Raw genomic sequence first — 10,234 nt, forward strand, 5'->3', positions numbered from 1 at the left:
TGATATATCATGTGAGTCTGGTCGTGTTGTAATATGTGTCTCGGTGACCTACAATATTGCTCGCGGTGACCTGCGATATCTGGCAGATTGACCAGCAATGACGGGCATGACAGACTGACCACAACTCAAGTGGGATCATCTAGCAGTGCCTTCAGGGCCCGGCGTTAGAGTGATGCGCCACACCACAACTTAAAAAGTCTCGAAACTTGTCTCTCGCCAACCCTTAATTCCCCTCAATGGTTAACCATCAATACATTTTTTCGGCTCGGTTTTTCCCGTTAGTGGGTGAGGATCGTTTGATGCAGCTTTTAGCAATAGTCCAGGCATATCACGGCTGAAGATACACGGATGGGCTTCATATATTTGTCAAGAAATCAAACCTGGACTTCTGGCTGTAGAGATATCATTTTAACCTCAAGTTCCCCAACTACACCCCCCATCCCTATCCCCGCCCAACCCAATCTCCCCATGACGGAGACATACACCACCGGTCAAAAGAAAGTGTACACTTTAAAACTAGATATGACCCGAACCGTACAAACGTATCAAAACTAGGCTGAATACAGTCGCCGAAATACTGAAAACTTAAGGCCCAAAACAAAGCGTGATACCCGTATAAAAAACATCACCATCGAATAACCATTTCGTGTTTGTTTCATTTTCAGCCACTACCAAACATGGCGTATGCTTCTTTTGCCCAGCAGTGTATTCAGCCACGCTCATGCAAATTTTACAGTCATTACATGCAACTATTATTCATAAATCTCAAAGCAAATACAAACGTATATTTACACCGACCCCAACGTACTCATGCTTTCATGAACACTCAGCATGAGTTGTTTGATAGACAGTTTTTAAAAGTTGGCGGGTGACAAAGTAGATTCGAAATTTATGGATATTAACAACTTTGTTATTCAACTATTACGGTACAATAAATGTGTTATCCATAAATATTTTGGTCTACTTTAACACCTTGTATATAAGGCGTGTTTATATACTCATTGTGGCATTATGTGTGTTCAAACGTGTCTGAATCACACCAAACATTGATAGTTTTTCAAATATAACGCTTTAATCACCCCTGTGATTACGTCATTTTCAGCGTTGACTTGTACTCCCATAGCCTCGTTTTCACTCGATGTGTTGCCCGTATGTTGACTCGCACCTTCCAAACACCTGGCCTTTGGCGCAGACAGGAACGCACCTCCCGTGGACAAAACGTGTTATCCCTCTTTATGCCCTCCCGCCAGAGGGCGCTCTTACCATTCTCAAGTACCTTGGCACCATCGGCAACTTCCAGATTTCTACCCCGAGGGAGTTTTGGAAGAATATGGATTTTTTTTCTCACAACGAAGCCCGACGAACTTGCTGTGATTGACTAATCATGCCCCATTGGCCACTGTCTGCGGGCACTATTGAGTAAGAACTAACTTTTGACCAATGGGAGTAGGGGGAAGCCATGCAACACATTCAGAAGGGGTCGAAGGTCAGTTTGGAAGGGGTAAAAGACGGGATATGTTGAAGTAGGTTAGCATGAAAGTAAAGGCTTTGGCTTATATTCATTTGGATTTTGTAAGAGATATGAAAAAAATAATACCTGATTTTTTGCCCACGGAAAATAACACGGGTGTAAGAAAAGGTAAAAAAGAAGAAATTCTTCATATATTGTGACCATGGATACATTATTTAATAAACTGTCTTACGGGGATGTTTAATATAAAATATACGTTGATGAATTATCACTTGTATTGTTTTCGATTCGGTATGAGAAAAATACTTGCTTTTTTGTATTATATTGTAACGAAATTATTATATCTAGCGTCTTAGATCATGACGTCATAATTGAAAAATCAAATAAACTTTGTAAAATGCCAAGGCTTTCCAATCCAATAAATAATGTCATAACCATCATTTGACAATTATTCAGGAATAGTATTGTCGAAGGAAATAGTAATAGGTCTCAGGCTTGACGAATCGACCTAAACTATATTCCGCTTACTCTTTATATGTAAGTGATCTTGATTTTTGATGGATGAGAAACATGAAAGATCAAATGCTCAAAAACTTAAAGTTAAAAAATTAAATAAAATTATATAGAATTATTCTGTACCCAGTTGACTTAACTGTGACTGAACTGAGGTCTCACTTGTATTTATTTCGCATTTTACTTCAAAGAAAATACAACGTATTTCACATTTCATCCGTAAACACAGCGACAGTATTGCTAAATACATAGTTGAAACTATATAACTGCAGCTATTAAGGCGTTTCTTTAAGGCTTAAATGAGAAGGAGACTTACAAGCCTATAGCAAATATTTCATTTTTTACTTTTGTGTACTTTTACCTTAAAAACCCGAGTTATCGTAAAAAAATTATTTTTTTCCCTCAAGTAATCTTCAAAAGTTGTAAAATGTAATGTTTTACGGTTTCTTTCTTTTTAAATGTTGAAAATCTCTCATTTCGCTGACATTCTCTGTTCACGATAATGTTTACAGTGAAACATCCCTGTCTATTGTTTCAGCAATACAGACATCCGTAATTATATCAGCCTGGAAGCCGTATTTGATTGGTTTTCTTGGACCCCGTACGTTTGTTCGCATGGGGTCAAGGAGGAGCTATCCGGGCACTTGAGGTGCTGCCACCTACCGGACATAATCCTGCCCACGAGAGAGGTGAAACCAGGCAAATCGTGCATTGTAACGTTCAGAATAACCGAGATTAGGGAGACAGGATCCGGGCAAAGCATATGAAGTATTAAAGAGAAGTTGATGTTTTCTATCACAATATTTAGTAGGCCAGCAATCCTTACACGAGTACCAAGAAGAAGTTTATCGGGTTTTATATGTCCCATTGAGGCTCTTGACGTCAGTAACGGGATGGCGCTTGCTCGATGCGACAGAGCGTTTAGCAGACAATTACTTTGTTTTTTATTCCGGTGTTATGTATCAGGGGACATGGGTGGTCCAGTAGGCTAAGGTGGGGCTGGGACCTATGGATTCGAGTCCCAAGTTGGCCTCGATTATAATCCTCGGCTCCATATCCGGGGTTTCACCAACGTCTTTAAACATATATGGTCTTAAAACATCTATGGCCTTAAAACATCTGTGGGCTTCAGAGGAAGCGAAACACCAGGTGTAGCATGCTTGAAATGCTCTTCTAAATGATGTAAAACTAACTCACTCACCCCACCTACTAAGGTGATCTTTCGTCTCCGAGTGGAACAAATATTGTTTTGGTCGAATGAAGTTTCAGAGAATAATCTCTAATATCTGCCAAAAACAGATTCCTTAGTGCGTAAAAGGCCAAATGTTTTTGAAAATTATAGAAATTATAGAAATTGATAACTAAATATCACCCGCACCCGCCGCTCATCCTTGGGAAATAATAATACATATTTGAAACACTCGATGGTCATTTGGTCGGGTGTTATGACACGGCTTCTCTGTAAATAAATATCATTTTCTAAATAGCTATGGAGATATTTTTAAAGAACTGATCAATCCTCCCCTATATATGTACAAACATTGCAAGAAGTCGAAAAGGGCAAAAGTACCATTGACACCGGCTTTCCAAACCAAGGTGACACTGTCACACTTTGTCACACATTGTCACGCATTGTCACACATTGTCGCTGGTGTCAAAACACATAAACCATACACCACAAAGTGATGACGTCAGATTGGAGAATAAAGACTTCGTTTGAGTCAAGAAGGCTAGCGATGTGTGTTCAAGCCAAAACGAGGCTCCGGTTTCACTGTCCGCCTTCTTGAGTCTTTCATCCCTACAATAGGCCCTCTTACAAACAAATTAAACTCTCCCCGCTCAAATAAAGTCACATTACTGTACGCTCCCAGGACATATAGTGTTTGTGTGAGACTTGGTTGTTACAATAACGACCGTGTCACTGTTTCTCCGTTTGGGAGTGGTGTCATGGCGACTTTGGGGTAGTGTTTCTTTTGGACGTCAACATGTTTTGCGGGCCTTATTGGATCGAGGTTGCGTTAGGGTTGGTGCATTTTACCTGGAAGTGAAACTCGCTTTGTATTTTCTTTGAATGGAACTTTAAAGTGTCTAACCATCTCCAAAACACTATGAATTCATCAAGAGAGCTGACACTGTATCAACCATGTTTAGGTGTGTGTCTGTGTGTGTGTGTGTGCGTGCGTGCGTGCGTGCGTGCGTGTGTGGACCCCAATGACAAAAGACAAATAAGTTGATATTAAAGTACACTTGTACAATGTCCCCCCTCTCCCACTGAATGCTACATTTCTTAATGTGAACCTTTCCCCCGTCAGATGAAGGTAAAAATATATATATATGAAACCTCCCTCCTCTCAAAAACACCCTGGAACCTCCTCTTCAGTTTAGGATGTGAAATAAAATTAAAATTAGAATAAGTGATCTCCCTTACCTAAACTTTCTTTTCATCAACACTACAACAATGATTACATTGTTTTCGTTAGTACCACACGCAACTGTCTATAGAATCTGTATACAGTTTTATTTAACACTAACAGAGGAACTTGATAAAATACTAGACTCTGATATGTTGGTTCCTGAAAGTATTAGAAACATTTCTATTAATACAGTTCGTCGTTATAAGTGTAACTGAAACTTGGTTCACGCCCTTGATATCAAGGAGAAACTAATATCTGTGACATATTATCATGCATAGCCTTCAGTCACCTGTAACATAGCAGGACACTACCCTGTATTGATATGCAGGCAAATGATGAAAGGAGAATTATCACGGAGAATAATATTAATGATATTACATTTGAATGTCGTTGTGCCGAACTCGGATATAGAGAATTCTTGAAAGTCAATTCAATAGTGATCATTAATTGGCATCTGATAAGTCGGTTCTACATTTGAAATAGATATACTTCTCTTGGGTGTGATATAAAGAGACAACTCCGGGTCTATATTTTACAAAAATATACTTCTCTTGGGTTTGATATAAAGAGACAACCCCGGGTCTATATTTGACAAATGATATTGACTTTCACTTTGTGTGAGTTCATTGGAGTATGAACCTTCACAGAGTAAGGGCCAAACTGTTTGAACGTCGGAGCTTGACCCTGGGTCCATATTTGACATAAATATACTTCTCTTGAGTTTGATATAAAGTCACAACTCCGGGTCCATATTTGACATGAATATACTTCTCTTGAGTTTGATATAAAGTCACAACTCCGGGTCTATATTTGACATAATATACTTCTCTTTAGTTTGATATAAAGTCACAACTCCGGGTCCATATTTGACACCAATATACTTCTCTTGAACTATGGTCAATATAAAGACACTAACATAGGGATACATATTTTATACAAAGATACATATCTTGGTATATTAAATATAAGGATGCCAGCCTAAAATTATATGTTATATTAACATAACACAAATAACCTAATGAAATTCGAATGCAGGGCAAATATCCATATCAATGTTTACAGCAAGGAATTACCCATGTGGATTCCTAACCTTAACTTGCATACAACAAATGTCTCACAACAGCAGTATTTCTCCCAGATACTTATATATCTTGTAATTGTGACACAGGAATCGAAACACCATATTTATATCACATCCTAAACAAGTTATTTATGGTTTAATGACTCAATGGTTGCCACTCAAAGTATTATTTCGTGGTATGTCATGGATATAATGAGATAACGTGAAAGATATATAAGTTAGAAAGAAAAAAAACATGTGAGTCTACCTCTGACACATGTGCAACTGTTGAAGTGCTAACATATGTTTATAGTTTATATACACCAGTATAAACAGCCGGACTAAAGAAAGTATAAATGTTTGTTTGGTGGTGACTGAAATGCAACAAACAAGATATAATTTTTCATTGCTGATGTATTTGATACGGGTATCATATACGATATTACATGTATCATATCAATGAATATCAGCTTAGTAACGTTGGTTATTTTTTCGTCCAATTTTCAAGTGTATAATTTCTTTCCCCCGGCAGTCTATTTACTATCATATGATGTTAATGTTTTATTTTTTGCATTTCAATACTATATTTATATGCTTTTATGTATATTATGATTTCAAGGCCCAGGAACGCTACCAGCTAAACTAGACAGGATAATATTACAACCAATTGCGTAACATGACAAATCTGTAAGTTCAAAATAAAATCGTGAATGTTTGTATTTCATTTGCTCTATTTTCAGAAATTAACGCCTATATAGGAAAAAGAAGTATTAGATTACATTTGTTGTTAGTAGCAATGCGCTCTTTATTGTGATGTCAGAGTGACCTTTGTCGTCATGACTGTACCCATCATTAGATCATGATTGAAGATCTAATTTAGTTTCATTGACTTCAAGTATCTATCCTAGCTGACGGTGTAACATGCAAAGAATGGTCCGCTCCCAGGGGGATCGGTTTAACCCCTCACTTCACCCTCAAGTACCCACACCTGGGAGTATCGGGGGGTAGTCCTTGCGTCACTGGGCTGCTTCAGCTATGACAGGGCTGTTTCATTTTCTCGCTTACTCAATAGCCCAGAGCAAAAAACAAAACACGTCCTCTCCGCTTGTTTCCAACGCTCAAAGCAAGACCCGGATGAGGCAAGTGGCCACCTGCACCCGCCAGGGCTCAAACCCGTCCCCTACTAATTAGCTGAGACCCTCTCGTGTGATCGTAGTAGGGGGTCGGGAAAGTGGGAAGCAAAAATTGAGCTGCTTGTCCTTTTCTGTTTGATTTTAGTTCATTAAAATGAATTAATCATGATTCATTAAAAAAAACCAGTTTCGACTTTTTTTCAGCTACTATACGTTTTGAGAATATTGGTTGTATTAAGCGTTGATTTATTTTGTATACATGTATTATCATTGAACACAAAACTATATATCTAAGAAATGGTCGTGATTATTTAGTACGGACATGGCAGGCTTGAGTCAATCGACTATGATATAGCATTTCGATGGAAAGGCATTTCTGTATTGAATTACGTATTAGTAAATGATTTATTTGTATACATGATTAGCATTCTTATTTCAAAATGCAAATTCCAGAAATGCTTTTGGGAAGATGTTTATTGTCATGCAATGGATGCGGGTACTTATTTCACAACATGTGTGTTGGCATTATAACGGCACTGTGTATATTGGTTTATATTATCACAATAAGGATGTGGATAGTATAATATCACAATATCCATGTGTGTTTGTTTTTTAGGAATATGTATGTAGGTATTTATTTACAATATATATGTGGATATTTTTTGTTTGGTATTAATTGTCACAATATCCATATGTTTATTTATTCCTAATAAATGTAGTAGCACAACCAAAGTGATATTCTTTTGAAAACAACTTTTGCGAACACCTTGTGTCATCAGTGGATCTTTGCAGAGACTCGTAAATGAAAGTTCCTCATTTTTCACTTTCGTTTTGTTTGAACTCTTGTGGCAGGTTTACGAATATGAATACTTCTAAGGTTTTGACATATTGTCATAATAGAAGAAAAATAAGTAATTTGACTTATCGTGCCCAACCAGATACACTTTTATCCAAACTTGTATTCACGTTTGGGTACTTACAAAGACTTACTGAACTTTATATATATATAAACAGTAAAACCTGCTTTGTCCGAACCCGTTAATCCAGAAACCTCGCTTTTCCGACCGTTCTGTCAGAAACGTCAACATATATGTACATGTATATACAAAGTGCATTAAGCATGGATCGACCCTGTAATAACGTCTCGTTAATCCAGACATGTTCCCGGGGAAACGTCTGAATGAACAGGGTTTTATTGTACTGTAGTAAGCGTAATTATCCTTCACAGGCCCCTACAGCTGCTTTCGGTTTATGATACTGGATAGTATAGTAAATGTGTAAATTTAAGTAGACTTTTGATCTGAATTGATATTGTGGTTATAAAATACTACATCACGTCTTATGAAGTGCTAGTTTAAAGTTATCTCTTTATATGTCTCTTGACATGTCTTCCAATCCAGGACTTGGTGTATCACTTTTCGACCTCTGACATTTGGCCGATGTCCCCAATTACAATTTATAGGTTGGTTGCAATCAACTCGATTGAGAAGATCGTAACAACGGTTATCCAACTACTTGACATTAGAATAAATATTAATACGTAATGTGAGACATCGAATTACAATATTCTATAAAACTTGAAGACACATTAAAATGCCATATTAGAACGACACTTACTAAGTATGAATACAGTTTAGCGATAATATCGATGTATTATTAATCGGAGAGGTAACGTTTGCAGTGAAGAAAAATATATTTTAATAATTTATTCACTGAAGGTAAATCACATGAAAATTTAAATATTTGAAAAAAAGTTTAAAATTAATTCATCACATGCAATTATACCACCATTTACAAAATTAATTCATTTGAATAATAAATTCTAAATATAATTCAGACGCAATTATACCACCATTTACAAAATTAATTTATTTGAATAATAAATTCTAAATATAATTTAGACGTCAGTTTGTCATGTGTGAATTTGCGAACAAAAAGCTCTGGTGTTGGCAAGCGGTACGAAAGTGAACGTTCGGAGCTACAGTAGTAGCAGTCCAAGCACGCGGCCTTGTCGAAGCGATTACGAAGGTCGATGCCGACGCTCCAATAGCCCCCGGCACTCGCAGCGCCGTCATTGATGTATTTGTGCACATCTTTGTGCAACATCACCCACAATAGGCGATTTCACTAATGAGCCAAAATGTGCACCGATCATGGCAATTCGCCGAGGCTTTATAAAAACGGATGCGAATTGATAATAACGTAACAACACTTCGTTTTGGTGAGGATATGCATTGGCGCTCACTTTGCGAGGTCGTTTCCACATGCATCGCACATGAATAATCAACGGTAGAAAGTTCACCCGTTTGTTACGTTGAATGAAATTTCGGGACCAAAAGACTTGGTTTATATTGAATTTCTTTTACCGTTAGGATTGGCTTGATGTTGAATTTATTGTAACGTTTAGTTCAATTCTATCTGAAATGACCTTGAAATTGTATTTAAAGCCTTCTTTGATGTCGCCGCTTGTTACGCGTTAACTTTATCTTGTCTTGTTTGTGTCGTGAATTGTGTTTGGGGTTTGTTGAAATGAACATCAGCGTTTGTGTGTTCATTTCAGCTGCGGTGTAACGACACTCAAACCCCGTTAATCCGAACGGGGAAATCACAGTAAAATTGGCTGAATTAACAAATTTCCGGATTAACGAATCAAGGATACGGCGTCATGTATCAACATAAACGGCCTCATCAAGATGGCCCGGTGGATTTTCAGATTAACAGGGTCCGGATTTATAAGGTTTCACTTTAATATTTCCTTTGAAAAATGGGAAATGTGTTATGTTATGCGCTAGGTTATGACACAACCACCTACTCTGTGACATATTGGTCTTTATTTGGGATATTTATAGGAAATAATGGTATCACTAGGATGAACTGTAACAAGCTGCCTATGGCGACTCCCAACCTCACTGCAGTAACAACCCTTTGATGTTCTAAGGGCAGCTGTGTTTTTGTATATATTTTGTTGTGCAGTAACACACTTGGGGCTGATATATTTTGAATGGCAGCTCTTTGGTCGAATAATGTTTTCCCACGTATTAATCGTTCAGGTTTTGACGATGATTTTCAGTCTCTGAATTAAAGTCAAAAATTCAAAAGTGGATCACTTCAGATGGTTATCGTGTTCAATTAACTCCGATACCTTCTTTGATGAAATTTCGGCCCTTTTAAAATGTAACTTGAATCAGTCATCGTCAATTCCGCTTATCGGCAAATTGTAACCTTTGACAGCAGCCCTGGTTTGATTTGTGATTAGTTTTGAACAAGAATTGCTGCAATTTTATCAATCGACGAAGTGTCATGGCACAAAGAGACAGTCTTAATAAAGAGTTATTTTTCTTGTAAACTTCTTCGAGCCAGCGTTCACATAAAAAACGGCGTTTTTCAGGTTTAGTTCTTTGTTGGCGGTTGGTTGGAATCTGTCAGTGTCCGGAGCTATATATCGACTCCTCATCACAGCCGGAGAAGAGCGACACCTCATTAAACTCAAGTAGGCAGTGTTCAAAGAGGGGCCTCCCATTGGCAAAGACTTCTGACTGGCATGTGAAATAACACTAACATCATAACTTAATGAGACAGAGCTGAGGTTCCCGTTTCGTGCAAATAACGAGTGGAGTTGAGAAAGCCCCTTTTGATCTACGCC

This window comes from Haliotis cracherodii, unplaced genomic scaffold, assembly GCF_022045235.1.
Source record: "Haliotis cracherodii isolate W230 unplaced genomic scaffold, xgHalCrac1.p SCAF_5, whole genome shotgun sequence".
Taxonomy (NCBI): domain Eukaryota; kingdom Metazoa; phylum Mollusca; class Gastropoda; order Lepetellida; family Haliotidae; genus Haliotis; species Haliotis cracherodii.